At 46.1% G+C, this 15,773-nt stretch overlaps 1 long non-coding RNA gene across 3 annotated transcripts in view; it reads right to left on the bottom strand.

Moving 5' to 3' along the window:
* The window catches only part of LOC308593569, a 45,645-nt gene that overhangs the window by 27,939 nt on the left and 1,933 nt on the right, over positions 1-15,773 (bottom strand). Inside the window, exon 1 of one of the 3 annotated variants that reach the window (XR_014011015.1) lies at positions 15,398-15,587. The exons of the other annotated variants lie outside the window; for them this stretch is intronic. This is a non-coding gene — a long non-coding RNA (uncharacterized lncRNA). Of the gene's footprint in view, positions 1-15,397; positions 15,588-15,773 lie in introns of those variants that run through there. 3 annotated transcript variants of the gene reach the window in all.

Here is a 15,773-nt window from a genome sequence, read left to right as displayed (position 1 = left end):
ACCACCACCAACCGGAGTAGGCCCGAAAAATCCTTGAAGGCGATCCGGAACCGGCCAACGCCTACCACGGGAATGTCGTTTCCCTGGTAGTCTCTCAGGTGTACGCGGTGAGAGTCGAGTTGCCTTTTGGATACTCTGGGTACCAGTCTTTTGATGGTGCTCCATGACACGACGGACAGGGCAGACCCGGTGTCAATCTCCATGTCACATGGAGCTCCTTCAATGAGCACCGTGACGTTCAGCTTGCGTCGCGTAGACGAGTCGGTTTGGCCAATCGTGGTTCCAGACGGGCAGCGGCAGTTGGTGAGAGCGAAACAACTTTCCTTGGCAGACTGGAGTGAAGACTTGAACTTGCGAGTCGATGAAGGGGGGGTGTCAGACGGAGCCGATCGGCAGACCTTAGCGATGTGGCCCCTTCTGGAACACCTCCTACAGATGGCGTCTCTGAATCGACACTTGGCACGGGAATGGTCGCCTCCGCAGCCAGCACATTCCAGTTGGCCCTTGGACTTCTGTTGGAGCTTCCGGCGCTCCCGCTTTGTCTGGTGCACGTCATCGTCTTCACTGGAGGATGCCTCATCACTGCTGGCCTCTTCATGATGCACCGGAACTGGCCCCCTAGCAAGACGCGGGCTGCTGGACTTGCGGATCTCCTGGGCGGAGCGTTCAGCAGCTTCTGAGGCCACAGCCTCCTCAATGGCTTTCTGTAGCGTGAGGTCTGGCTTGGCTAGGAGATGCCATTGCAGATGGATGTCCCGGACTCCGCAGACGATTCGATCCATCAGGGCATCGTCTAAGTCTCGGAACTCACAGTGCATTGCAGCCTGTCGCAGGGCGGTGGCGTAGTTGTTGATTGACTCCCCCTCTGCCTGGTTCCGGTGGTAGAACGCATGGCGGGCAGCAATCTTGGACGGCTTTGGTGCGTAGTGGTTGCGGAGCTTCTCTTGGATCGTGTCCCATGGTGTTGCCTGGACTGCTTCAGGCGCAACCAATGCTCGGGCCGTCTCAAACACCTCAGGCCCACAGAGGCTGAGAAATAGGCCCCGCTTCCGATCCACTGATACTGCTGTCAGCTCGTTGGCTTGGAGGTAGCAGTCGAACCGAGCGAGGTAGGAGTCCCATGACTCAGAGGCTGGCGCAAACGGCGGTAGAGGCACAAGTGAAGCCATTATTCCGATGCCGGCGTGAAGGGCGATGGATGGAACACAGTGCTCTAGCCAGAACAGTCAGCTCTGAACTGGTTCTGCCCAGTGATTTCGCTCAGTGATTTCGCTCAGTGATTTCGCTCTGTGATTCAGCTCAGTTCAGAGGCTGGCCGCATCTGGCTGTGCTCTGATGTCCATCGATCCCATCCTCGTCGCCAGTATTAAGTAGTGGGTTGACATAGCAGCCGGCACAGCGATTTCTTCAAGTAGCTCTTTATTAAGACAAGCTGGAATAGAACTGACTGTGAACAGCTCAGCCGGCCTGTATTTATAGGCAGCCGGCTGTCAACATTGTAACCACAACAGCTCAGAGTTCCCGCCTAAACTAACTGCCGCGGACCTGAGTGAAAACTATCTACAGACCTGAGTGAAAACTATATACAGTATCCCCCTGTTGGCCCAGGGTGAAACTACACTACATAACACCTTTGGATGTTTGTTTTGTCATAAATGCTATCTCCCAGAATTTTCTCAATTAGTCTGTTATAGCCAAAGGATCCCCCCCCCATTGGTAGGTAATGCAAAGTTTAACACTAGCCAATAAGCATGCCAACTGAAGATCTGTGCTTCTAACTCCTGACCGTATCATGCACAGAAGACTTGTTCTCAGAATTTAAAAATTCATATCCTGTTGTTTCTTGTATTATATTCAGTGGCCCAGAATGTTTTTATTTTAATGTACTTCCTACAAAGCAGGTGCTGGCAATATATTTTATTCATTCTATATGGGGGAAAGTACCATTGCTGTGGCCTAAATCACAGAGCCTAGGACTTGCCAATCAGAAGGTCGGTGGTTCGAATCCCCGCGACGGGGTGAGCTCCCGTTGCTCGGTCCCTGCTCCTGCCAACCTAGCAGTTTGAAAGCACGTCAAAGTGCAAGTAGATAAATAGGTACCGCTCTGGCAGGAAGGTAAACGGCGTTTCCGTGCGCTGCTCTGGTTCGCCAGAAGCAGCTTAGTCATGCTGGCCACATGACCTGGAAGCTGTACGCCGGCTCCCTCGGCCAATAAAGCGAGATGAGTGCCGCAACCCCAGAGTCGTCCGCGACTGGACTTAACTGTCGGGGCTCCTTTACCTTTACCATTGGTCAGTTGTTCTGAAATTATTTTTCCTTCTTGTTGGTACTAATTAGAGTTGCTAGTATGAATTTGAACAACCATTCCCATTCAGTTTGCTGCACTATAATATTAGGTTTTCAATAGACTCTTTCCCCATTTTTTCCTGTATGTCAGTTGCTCTCTCTTTAATTCAGATAGAATTAAAATTATTTTCTCTGATCAGTTGCAGCAATAGATTTTCAAATGGAGTTTAAAGTAATGGTGTCCGTGGCAAATTTATAATCTGCAAGGCCCTGTGCGAAACATTTTCGGGTGACCCTATTCATTTACCTTAATTAATGCAACTATGTGAAAATATGGGGTGCATGAGGAGATGACAGTAATAATATTTCTGTCTTTGCATGTATTTTCCCCTGCCCCCCAATTCCTGCTGTGGTGTTTATAATAACAGAAACTGGTGAACCAACCTCCACTGACTTTAATTGGGAAGCAGGAGAAATGAAGAGTGCAAACAACGCGAAAGATTCATATACTATAATTCAGCAATGGCAATGCATTGTAATTATGCTTCAGATGTATTCTTTTTTTAAAAAAAGATATTTATTAAAGTTTTTAAAGTATAACAGTAAAAATGAAAAATAAAAAGAAACATACAAAATAAAAAGTTAAAAAAACACATTGATTTTCCATAACATATCTTCCTTACACTTATTTCCCTGGACCTCCTCATACCTCCCTTTTTTGTATTCCACTTCAGTTTGTTAGTTCAGCAAATCCTTACCATTAAGCTTTTACCCTTTTGCAAACCTTTTTTCCTATCTCTTAAAGCATTACAGCTGGAAACCACTTAGTTTCTATCCAACATCCTTCTAGCATTCATTAATTTTACAATATTTCTGTAAATAGTCTTTAAATTTCTTCCAGTCTTCTTTCACCGACTCTTCTCCCTGGTCTCGAATTCTGCCAGATGTATTCTCTCAGTTAACAATGCATATTAATAACTTGTGGGGTCCTCAGCTTCAGGGGGCCCTAAAACTGCATGTTGCGCATACCTATGAATCCACCACTGCATGGTATTCCATGTTTTGTTAATAGTTGTCCTAAGAAAAAGATTTAGCACCTTCTGCGGAGTTTTCTTCAACGGGTACAGGAGTGCTCTAACAGCCAAGCCAGCTCCATCAAAATATCACAGATACAAAACCCACCCTATAATTACTTCGTATGATCAGAATCAATTGAGATTGCATGCATCTTCATAAGACCAGGTTGCCTAAGCCTCTTGCTGGGAGCAGGATAGCTAGGATAAATAACAGATGTGATAGTGGACACCCCTGCTGTGTTCCCTGTGGGAAGGTTTCCTTTAGCAGAGTTAAACAATCCCCTTTATAAGTTTATGCAGCGGCCTGAGTTCTACTAATAAAGATGGCTTCCTGGTTAAAAAAATCTCTTTAAATCCCTCTTAAAGAACACACACACAAATCTGATTCATGTTAATATAAAGCTATTTTACTCTCAGATTCATTCAGGGTTACAGAACTGTACCTGAAGGCAGGCTTAGGTTACATAACAAGCAAATAAACTAAACCAGGGGGAAGTTGGTTCTGAGGTGACTGCAGCTGAGCAGTTACCTTTCAAAACTACCAGCAACCGACAAACTGGTTGTCACAGCAACCGGTTAGAACATGGAGGCCATTAGTCCTTTGTCAGAATGTTGCATTTGACTGCACCTTTACATCCCACATTCCCGTATAAAAGTGCAAACAGCATCAAGTCCACCAAAGTTCAAACTTGCTCCTGCTTCAGAGTCAATTACTCAGATAACTTTCATAAGTTTACCTCCAAATTGCATAACTTCAAAAAGCTTCTAGAGAGACCACCATTCAAGACAGTTAGAACTTCTTGAACAAATCTAATGAGATCCAAGTGGTTGGTATCTTTAAAGACTCACTTTTGCGCATGATATTTAGAGCTCTGTGCACAGAATCCAGTATGTCCTCTAAGGAACAAAGCCCTGATGATTGCTATGAACATAGTATCCCACCACTCTGTTCAACCTGGGCATTAGAAGGTTTGTGTCTTGGTTAATCAGGGCAATGGGACGATATAGCCCCAGCTGAGTGGGATCTCTGTCTGGTTTGGCAATCACAGTTGGATGAGACTCTCTCCAAGAGTCTGGTAAGTCCCCACCCCAATTATTTTGTTAAACAAGACAGCAATATAAGAGGCTAATTTTTCTCCAAATATAACAATTCTTTCCAAATCTGTTCCAAAGGGATTTAGCCATGTTATTGATTACTCTTGAATCTTGCTGCTTGGACTCATGAACTGTTGTGAAAAAGTCTCCAGGAGGAGAGCGGGGAGTGTTCGCGTGACACACCTACACACTGCAGCCAACACACTAATGTGTCACGACACACAGTTTGGAAAGCTCTGATATAAAGGAGTCATGAGTTCGTTATGTGGTGGTCAGACCCTCTTTTTGAGTAGCATAAGCTAAGGTCTGCCCATCCAGTACTGGATTAATAAAGCTTTTTGAACCTATACGCTTGTGTCTGCTTCCCTTTCTTTGGGATTTTTGCGCATTCCCCCAGGGAAAGAACTTGTCATAATTTTATGCAACATTATACTATATTTCTATGCTGCCACAGCCAAGGTCTCATGTCTGAGCCCCTCTCTTAGCAATTTCGCACTTCCAACACTTGCTGCCTTCTGGTCACTTGCTAGCTCCTTGCACAACATTTTGAACTACAAAGCCATATTGCCATCTCTTGACATCCATTCCAGGCCTTTTCCAGGCCCAAGCCTGCCACGGACCATGTTGTCTATGTCTGACAGCTCCGATTTTCTTGGAAGCCTCTAACTCCAGTAAATCTAATCATGTAGATTTAACTTGTCTCCTTATGGATCTTGTCAATTTTGTGCCCCCTTGGCTTGGCATACTATGCAATAAAAATGCCCACACTGCCCTAAATTTGATTGTAGATAAATAATCAGTTATGTAGGATATTGCAGTGCAGAGAGATGCAACCGTCAGCCTAGCAATATATGATAATTTTCTTCGAAACTTATAATAAACACACTTTAAAAAACCTTTTGCTTCCCAGATCTTTAAGGTGATTTCCAGGGCTTTTTTCGGGGGGGGGGGGTGCAGAACATTTTGTGAATCTAAGTTTGGCCTGCCTCATTGAGGGACACTATTTCAATATGAGTAGGAAAATGAGAGTACCCCTAAATATTTTTTAAGGGGAAAAAAGCACTGATGATTTCAGATTCTTTATTTCCTTCCCTTTAAACAGGTGCTTGATCTGAAGAAGAGACAGAGGTCTCTGTTTGGTCCTGTTGCCTTATTCATCACGGTATTGATCTCATTAGAGGGATTGTGGCAATGGAATCCTTATTATCTGGAGAATCAGTGGTCAACAGAAAAAAATGTGTGCTGGTATTCTTATGAAATTCCTCCTTCCCTGTGCTACTTATTCCATCTATTTTTGAAGCTGGCCTCATGAGCAGGAAGGTCCCAAAGGACTAGGAGAGGAGTGGGAGGTTTTAAAAAGCTTGATGAATACAATTACTTCCAACTGGAGAGGTCAGTTAAACGAGGGACTTAGATAAATGAGCTTTTGTGAAAGCAGGAATGTTTCTGAGCTGCTATTTACAGTGAATAACCTCCTCTCATTCAGGTAGGTAGCCATGTTGGTCTGACACAGTCGAAATAAATAAATAAATAAAATGTCCAGTAGCACTTTAGAGAGTTGGTCTCTAGTGCTACTGGACAATTTTTTTATTTATTTCAACCTCCTCTCACGTATATCTTGCATGTTTTCTGTTTTAAAACACCCAGTTGCTACAGTGCCGTTGCAGGACATATTTGTTCACGTAGAGACAAACTAGGAGCCATGTCAAATACTTCTTTGTTCATGGCATGTTTGTCCCTGATATATATCTTGTGAATGTAAAAAAATAAAAATTGCAAGACAATTGCTATTTCTTCCTCTTGTCTGAAGTCAGTTTCATGCAGGCCCTGTATATTGCTGTTCTAAGGGTACCATCACCGAGGCTGCCAGGAACTGTATTCCTAAAATGCTGCAATAGTGCTGAACCAATCATAAGTAGTTAATTGCTTGTCCTATTATTTTGAACCTTTGGGATATGTTGGCTTAAAGTATTTGTACTGTGATCTTGATCAGTGAAGTTATGTTTTTGCCAATAAAAACTGAAAAGGTGGGCTTTGTTAGAGTCATGATTGGAGCGCTGTAGTAGTAGTAGTAGTAGTAATAATAATAATAATAATAATAATAATAATAATAATAATAATAATAATTTTTATTTATACCCCACCCTCCCAAGCCAAGGCTGGGCTCAGGGCGGCTAACAAGCAATAATAAAAACAAGTTGAATGATTACAACATTAAAATATTGAAACATTAAAATATTAAAATGTAGCCTCATCGCAGGAGGAGAAAGGAAAAAGAAAGAGGGGGAGGAATCAAATTGGCTCCAAGCCAAAGGCTAGGTGGAACAACTCTGTCTTACAGGCCCTGTGGAAAGAAATCAGATCCTGCAGGGCCCTGGTCTCATGAGACGCAGAGCGTTCCATCAGGCCGGAGCCAGTGTTGAAAAGCCCTGGGTCTGGTTGAGGCTAATCTAACTTCCTTAGGGCCCGGGATCTCTAGGGTGTTGCTATTTATGGACCTTGAAGCTCTCCGTGGGGCATACCGGGAGAGGCGGTCCCATAGGTACGAGGGTCCTAGGCCGTGAAGGGTTTTAAAGGTCAAAATCTGACCCTGTACTCCACCGGGAGCCAGTGCAGCTGGAAAAGCACTGGGTGAATATGCTTCCATGGCAGAGACCCCGTGAGGAGCCTCGCTACAGCATTCTGCACCCGCTGGAGTTTCTGGGACAGCTTCAAGGGCAGCCCCGCGTAGAGCAAATTACAGTAGTCAAGCCTGGAGGTGACCGTCGCATGGACTATCAGACTCTGGTATGTGATCAGGGTAGAGGGAGGTTGTGTGATCCACACCCTCTCCACTTCCCTATCCTACTTGCAACATGGGAATCCTCATCATCGGATTTTGATTTGAGACTCTGCGGGACCTGTGCTTGTGTAGCCAAACTGCACAAGGCAGCCACAAGTGAGTGGTATCAGAAGACTCAGGGTAGCCCTGAGGTTTGAAAATGGCAACAAATCTGCCAGCGGGGTGGGGGGAACCCAGGGAACCAAGAAACCTCAAAACAGCACCAAAACAACTCAACCGCAGGGGATATCATGTGGCTGGAAGGGGAAGGCGAGCAGTGGGTGAAACGGAATGGCTGGAACGGGACAGAGAGCGCATAGAAGGAAAGAACCTTGTCTGGCTTCACGCTGAGAAACAAGTCCTAAATGTCCCCGGGGATGCAAGTGAGAACTGCCCGAAGGAATCAATGGAGAAATTAATTTCTTTCCATGGAGTTGACTGGGCAGCAGTCTGCACCTTCCTCAAAACACAAATTTCCTGCTACGTCTAACAGTCCTTATTCATAGGCGCCGACTCCATGGGGCTTGAGGGGGCCCGAGCCCCCTCAAAAATTTGTTTGGGGGGGCTCAGCCCCCCCAATAATCTCGAGCGCCCCTCCAGCAGAGCGCCACCGCCGCGCTGGCTCTTCCTGTCGACGCTTGGCGCGTCCGCGGCTTTTATAGGGCGCCCGGCGCGCACCAGCTCGATAACGGGCACCGGCGCAGCGGGGGGCGCCGGGCCGGGGGAGGGGGGCGGCCGGCCTGTCTCCTTGGCAACCCCATTGAGCAGCGCCGGCTCCCCCGGGAGGGCCATCCCCCCGCGCCGCCGATCGCCAACACCGCCGACGCTGTGGCTGCCCGAGCCCGAGCCAAAGCCCGAGCCAGAGCCCGCCAGTCAGTCAGGAAGGAAGGAGAAATGGGGAGGGAGACGAGGGAGGAAAATTGCGCGCAGGGTGAAGAAAGGAGAAGGGCGAACGAGACGAGCTTCCAACCCAAAAAAGGGCTGGAAGACTGGGAGGATGAAGGATCGGGAAAGAAAGCGACGCCTTCCCCGCCCGCGACGTCGCCCGCTTGTCATTGGCAGCGCAGCGGGCGCCCAGAGGGGCTGGGCACCGGCGCAGGGACGCTCCGCAGCCGCGGAGGATAGCTGCGCGGCTAGCAAGGTGTGCCGCGTAGAGCGCGGCCCTTGTGTGGCCCGGTGGCCAGGCAAGCTCGGGCGGGGACCCCCATGCGAATCTAAGACGGGAGAAGAGGGTAGAGCAAAGTCATGGAACTTTGGAGTGTCAGGCATAGCCCTACTGGCTTTAGCCCATACGTAGCAGAGTTTTCCTGCACAGCGAGGAAGCTAGTTGCGGCGATGATGACTAGTCAGCTAGACTCAGAAGAACTATTTACAGGATTTATTAAAAGGAAAAATAAAACCAGCAGAGTTTCTGCATACAAATAAAAGCAAAATAAATCCTATCTTTCTTTCTCTTTCTCTCTCTCTCATAACCATACACAGCACTTCTAACTCCTAACACACCTCACATCAAACTGTGCTGGCAATCCCTAGATAACAGAGTTGAGTGCTGCTCGTTAACCAATCAGAGTGAGTAGTTTCTAGGTCAAGCAGACCTGGGCTTTCTGCCAAAAGTAAATTGACACCAGCTGGAGTTAATTGGTGAAGCTAGAATCTGCAAGTTTCTCACGAGAACCAATTAACAGAAACTGAAACCGAAACTGAACACCCCCTCACAGATTCTGCTGAACAATTAACACCAAGTACACCTATGTAGGAGATTATTTTTCCAGCAAACCTAAACCCTTGCACATTCGCTTGTTCTTTATCTTTGCCAATGGTTTAGTTAACACATCTGCTACATTTTCTTCACTTGACACATAAGTACAGGTGATTACATTGTCTTGTACACAGCAACGTACATTTTGGTATTTTACAGAGATATGTTTGGAACGCGATTTGAAACCCTCTGTTTTACTTAAGGTTATACAAGCTTGATTATCAATGTAAACTTGTACTGGTTCTCCACAATTTACATTTAAATCTGCCATCAAATGCTTGAAATAAATCACCTCGTTGCACAATTCACTCAATGCGGCATACTCTGATTCCGTTGATGACACACTTACAACGTCTTGCTTGCGTGACCGCCAGCTGATTAAAGCTCCACCGACCATTATGACTAGTCCTGTGACAGATTTTCTATCTGGCAAATTTCCCCAGTCACTATCACAGTAGCAACTCAACATTTCATCCTCTGAAGAATTTAATTGTAACATATAGCCAATTGTCTGTTTGAGATACCTCAGAACTTGTTTTACCCCTTTCCAGGCATTTAGTGTGGGTTTTGAGACCAATCTACTTAATATGCCTACTGCGTAGCTAATATCAGGTCTGGACCACTGTGCTATATACAATAAACTTCCAATTACAGAGTGATATACATCAGGATGTTCAAATTCAGGACTCTCATCTATATGAAGTGTTTTTATGAAACCTGGATCCATAGGCACCGCTGCCCCTTTGCAATCCTGCATCCTGTATGTAGTCAGTAGTTGTTTAACTTTGTTCTGCTGACTAATTAGGCAGCTGCCATCTTGGGCCCAGCACACTTCCAACCCTAGAGATGTCCTAACCGGGCCTAAGTCTTTTGTACACCCACCTGCAGCCTACAATCTTTGCCCCCTCAGGCGCTGCCACTGGTGTAAAAACCTTGTGCTCATTCAGAGAGGACATCTCTTCCTCCATTGCCTGTTTCCAGAGCTCTGCCTCCTCTTTTGGTAACTTTAACACCTCCTGAAAACTCTTGGGTTCTGCACTTACACTAAACACATTTGCAGTATCTGGGGAAAAACGCACTGGAGGCACTCCTTTGTTTTGTCTTTTAGATCTTCTGGGAGAAAATTTTTCTTCTGACCCACTTTCCTCCTCAGAACTACGACCTCTCTTTTGTTGCTTAGCAACTGGTCTTTGGCTAACTTCACTTTCCTGAGAGCTCTTATCTGAACTTTCCTCCCCCTCAGACTCTGATTCTCTGTGTCTACTTTCAGAGTCATGAAGCTCCTGGGAAGGTTCAAACCAAACCTCAGTATTGGCATGTAGTCTCTCCCAGCCACTATGTTCACAAAAACTGGCATTCCTGGAGATCACAATGCCATTTGTCCCTTCAGCAAAGCGGAAACCTTTTCCCAGCTCCTGGTAACCCACAAACACTAACTGTTTGGTCTTAGGATCTCCCTTCTTCCTCATTTGTTTCGGAATTAATACCCAGGCTTTTGATCCAAACACATGCAAATGGTCAATTTTAGGTTTTTTCTGAAACAATTTAAAGTATGGGGTTGTACCTATTGTTTGGTGAAAGAGCCTATTTTGGAGATAACACGCGGTGAGCATGCTCTCCCCCCAATAAGACATGGGCAAATCAGCATCATCAAGCATGGCAAACATCATATCTTGTAAAGATCTGTTTTTTCGCTCTGCAACGCCATTCTCCTCTGGGGAAAAAACGTTCGTTTTTCTATGCCCAATGCCACGCTTTTGTAACCAGTCTTTAAAGGCATTTGACATAAATTCGCCACCTCTGTCCGTCTGAATCCTTTTGAGTTTAATGGACAGAAATCTTTCCACAGATGCCACCCAGCCTTTAAATTTAGTGAACACGTCACCCTTATTCTTCATGGGAAAAACCCAGGAATAACGCGTGGCGTCATCCACAATTGTTAGTGAAAAGCGCGATCCACCCCTGCTTACAGCAAATGGACCAATTACGTCCATGTGAACCAGCTGTAGCGGTGCCTCACTAACTCTGTCACTTCTGGGGTAAGAGACTCTGTGGGTTTTAACCTTTTTACACACATTACAATCAAGGTACTTGTTACAACTCTTTAAATTACCCCCATCAGCCAATTCAGACATTTTTAGTACACTTTTCCAGCAAGCATGCCCCATTTTCCTATGCAATAAGTGCACACAGTTGTCATGTATAGCTTTGTTATTCACTGCAGGCTGAGATTTACTGACTACTGCTGCAACTTGAGATCCTGCTTTAAGCCAAAACAAGCCTCCCTCTGACTTAGCAGTGCCTAAAATCTCACCAGCCTTCTTAATAATGCAACTGTCTCCTTCAAAATACACTTTAAACCCAGCTTTTAGCAAACAATCTACAGACATCAGATTGCTCCTTAATGACGGCACACAAAGTACATTTTGCAGGCACTCACGAAGACAAGGAACAAAAACTGCACCCCCCGAAATCACTTCGGATGTACTTCCGTCTGCTAGAGCCACCTGGCTGCGCTGTGCTGAGTTCTTGGAAACAAATAATTCATCTGAGTTCACGATGTGGCGAGACGCTCCCGAATCGACCACCCAGACCGCTTGTTTCTCATCAGCAATCTTGACCTCGCCGGTCACCAGCTGAGCCGACTGTTTTCGTTTGAAGAATTTCTTTTTACGCTGCTGCTGCTGCTGCTGCTGCTGATCTCGTCTCTGCTCCTGCACCGGCAACTGAGACTTGACCAACTCTGGACATTGTCGTTTTAGATGCGCTGAAGACCCACATCGGAAACAACGCCTAACAGCAAACGCTGACTCCTCACCGGTACGCTGCTCTTGCTTCACCTCTGGCACGGCATGAGAACTCCTTCCAAACCGCCCACCTGTAGAAGCCTCTGCAGCCACCGACCTTTCTTGCCTCTTCTGCCATTCTTCAATCAAACGCCCAGTAACGTAACTGACTGATAAATCATGCTCCTGCATGCCTTCTAGAGACAAAACTAAATTATCCCAGCTTTCCGGGAGAGAACTCAAAATAATAGCCACCTTCTCCTGCTGGTCTAATGCACAGTCTCTTTCCTGTAGCGCAACAAACTTTAACTGTAAACTGTGTAGGTGTTCCTGCATTGTAACCCCAGGCTGTAACATTGCCTTGTACAATGCCTTGCGAATGAACAGCTTGGAAACCGCTGTCTCACGCACATGGAGTTCTTTAAGTGCTTGCCACACACCTCTAGCTGTCTTGATTCCCCTCACATACGGCAACTGGGAATCTTCCAGCCCCAAGACAATTGTGGCCCTTGCTCTTTGGTCTTTATCGAGGTCTTCATCATCAGGCTTCGTAGGAAACTTACTCACCACTTGCCAGAGACGATCCCTCTGCAGCACTGCCTGCATGCGTTCCGACCACAGCAAGTAATTGGAGTCATTCAGACGCTCAAAAGCCATCTGAACTGGTTGTGAGGCCATCTTGAGAGCGATGTCCCTGGAACCCGGAACCAGCTACTCACGACCACCGAGAGAGAAAACAGGAACCACAGCACCCAGCACTCACACGCTGCAGCTGTTGTCCTTGTGTCCGCTGCGTCACCAGCTCACCACGGTCAGGAACCAGCCAGAGAACAACAACTTCTGGAACTACTGGAACCAACGCCGTTGATGCTGACACCACCGCAACTCAGGCTGGCAGCACAATGCCCATAACCTCATGGAACTTTGGAGTGTCAGGCATAGCCCTACTGGCTTTAGCCCATACGTAGCAGAGTTTTCCTGCACAGCGAGGAAGCTAGTTGCGGCGATGATGACTAGTCAGCTAGACTCAGAAGAACTATTTACAGGATTTATTAAAAGGAAAAATAAAACCAGCAGAGTTTCTGCATACAAATAAAAGCAAAATAAATCCTATCTTTCTTTCTCTTTCTCTCTCTCTCATAACCATACACAGCACTTCTAACTCCTAACACACCTCACATCAAACTGTGCTGGCAATCCCTAGATAACAGAGTTGAGTGCTGCTCGTTAACCAATCAGAGTGAGTAGTTTCTAGGTCAAGCAGACCTGGGCTTTCTGCCAAAAGTAAATTGACACCAGCTGGAGTTAATTGGTGAAGCTAGAATCTGCAAGTTTCTCACGAGAACCAATTAACAGAAACTGAAACCGAAACTGAACACAAAGGGGGTCCCTTCCCCAACCTCCGGCTCTGAGACTTCCCTGCGCCCCAGAAAAGCGAAAGGATTTTCTCTCTCTTTTTTTTTATAAATATTTTATTAAGTTTTCAAATACAAAGTTAGAAACATACACTGAAGAAAAAAGTAAAAGAACAAGAAAAAGAAAAAGAAAAAAAGAAAAAGAAGAAAAGAAAACCAACCATTCAACACATTTTTTATATAACTAACTGGACTTCCTCGCATCTCCCTTACCCTGCATTCTTTATAATAAAGATATCAGCAAATTATTACCTTGTTTCGTACCTTATTTTGTACTTTTCAAATACTATACCTCTAAATTTAACATACTTTTCATCAAAATAAAAAAAATTCTTCCAGTAGCACCTTAAAGACCAACTTAGTTCTTGGTATGAGCTTTCGTGTGCATGCACACTTCTTCAGATACACGTATCTGATGTGTATCTGAAGAAGTGTGCATGCACACGAAAGCTCATACCAAGAACTAACTTAGTTGGTCTTTAAGGTGCTACTGGAAGAAATTTTTTTATTTTGACTATGGCAGACCAACACGGCTACCTATCTAATACTTTTCATCAGTTACTTATATCTTAAATTAAACATAGTATTACCTTAGATTTTGACCTTTTCTTACTTAACATATAATTTCCTGTTTCCCAAATCTAATTGCTGAAGCTATAGTTTCCGAATCGTGTAAATTTTTAACATTCATACAACTTATATTGTTTTTGCAAATAGTCCTTAAATTTTTTCCAGTCCTCTTCCGTTGTTTCTTCTCCCAAATCTCGGATTCTGCCAGTCATTTCAGCCAGTTCCATGTAGTCCATCATTTGCGTCTGCCACTCTTCCAGTGTGGGCAAATCTTGTGTCTTCCAATATTTTGCGATGAGAATTCTTGCTGCTGTAGTTGCATACATAAAGAAAGTTCTATCCTTCTTTAACACTTTCTGGCCAACAATGCCCAAGAGGAAGGCCTCTGGTTTCTTGGGAAAGGTATACTTAAATACCTTTTTTAACTCATTATAGATCATTTCCCAGAAGGCCTTCACTTTTGGACAAGTCCACCAGAGGTGAAAGAATGTCCCTTCAGCCTCCTTACATTTCCAACATTTATTATCAGACAGGTGATATATTTTTGCAAGCTTGACTGGGGTCATGTACCACCTATAAATCATTTTCATAATATTTTCCTTCAAGGCATTACATGCCGTGAATTTCATTCCGGTGGTCCATAACCTTTCCCAGTCCTCAAACATGATGTTATACCCAATATCCTGAGCCCATTTTATCATGGCTGATTTGACTGTCTCATCTTGAGTGATTTTCTCTTCAACCTGCCCTCCATCCTCTTGCGGAAAACTCTTTGCCTGCCCTGCCCGTATCTCGTTTTTGCTTTTTAATTCCACACACGCACCCTTCGGACTTCGTGGCAATCGGGCGCGCGGGTTCGTTTCCTAAGAGAGTGAGGACCCCCGCCTCCTCCCCACCTGCTCCCTCACCAGCCAGCCAGCCGCGCGCCCTAGCCGGAGAGCCCCGGCCGTCCCCGTCGCGCAATCGGCTGGATCTCCCTTCAGCAGGCCGTGCTCACAACTCGGCCCAGGGACCCCCAGCAGCGGATCTCCGGCCCAGCTGAAGAATCCGGCAACAAGCCCCCTCCTCCCCAATCGCTCCGCCGAAATACGCTCCAAAACCCGCCAGATAGGCCGCCGGCCGCCAAGTCTCGTGGCGCCCTGAGCGAGGGTCTCTCCCCAACACCGCCACCTCGAACTGCGTTCTCCCGGCTACCCGAGCGAACCAGCGGCAGGACCCCGGTATGGGCCCCCCCAATATTTTTTATAAGTCGGCGCCCCTGTCCTTATTTAGTGTGAACATTTAAAAAACAACCATGCTAATGCACATTCGAAAGCAAATGTAGCTCCTTGTCCTCAAATTCATGGATCATAGAAATCTAGAGTTGGAAGGGATGCCAAGGGTCATGTAGTCCAACCCCTGCAATGCAGGAATCTCAGCACAGAGTCCCTCATCCGATTTTGGTTGCGGGGGGGGGGTGTGAGAGAGAGAGAATATGCCGCCGGTTCCCCGCCCAAAATCACGGCTTTCACTTTTCCCTCTTTCTATGCACAACTCTTTCCCCGACTACGAGCAGGCGGAGCAGGGAGGGGGCGGGTAAATGTAGTCACAAGCAGCCTCCACGTCGAAGGGATGGTCACTCTGCTTTCCCCTCCCCTCCTGCGTCTATGGCCCCGCTCGCGGCCGCTTACTCAACCCAGCGGAGAGCTCGCCTGCCATTTTGAAAACGGGCAGTTGCCCAGGGGCGGGGTCGCGGGCGAGGATGACGCGAGCGCCGTAGGTGACGCATCCGCCAATGGCTAAGCGGCAATTAAGACTATAGACCGAGGAATCGCGACCATAGATATAGGAAGTGGGAGAATCCTTAAAGAAACAGTCGAACAGCATGACATTAAAACAAACTCTCAGCTTTGCTTTGTTTCTGGAGAAAGACACCCCTCTGCCTGTTCGCATGTACACCTAAGTCCAGTGTCTTTTATAGGTAGG

Source organism: Podarcis bocagei (assembly GCF_964188305.1).
Source record: "Podarcis bocagei genome assembly, chromosome: 8".
NCBI lineage: Eukaryota > Metazoa > Chordata > Lepidosauria > Squamata > Lacertidae > Podarcis > Podarcis bocagei.
Note: the sequence above shows the minus strand (reverse complement) of the source record. Positions and strands in the feature narration are given on the sequence as shown.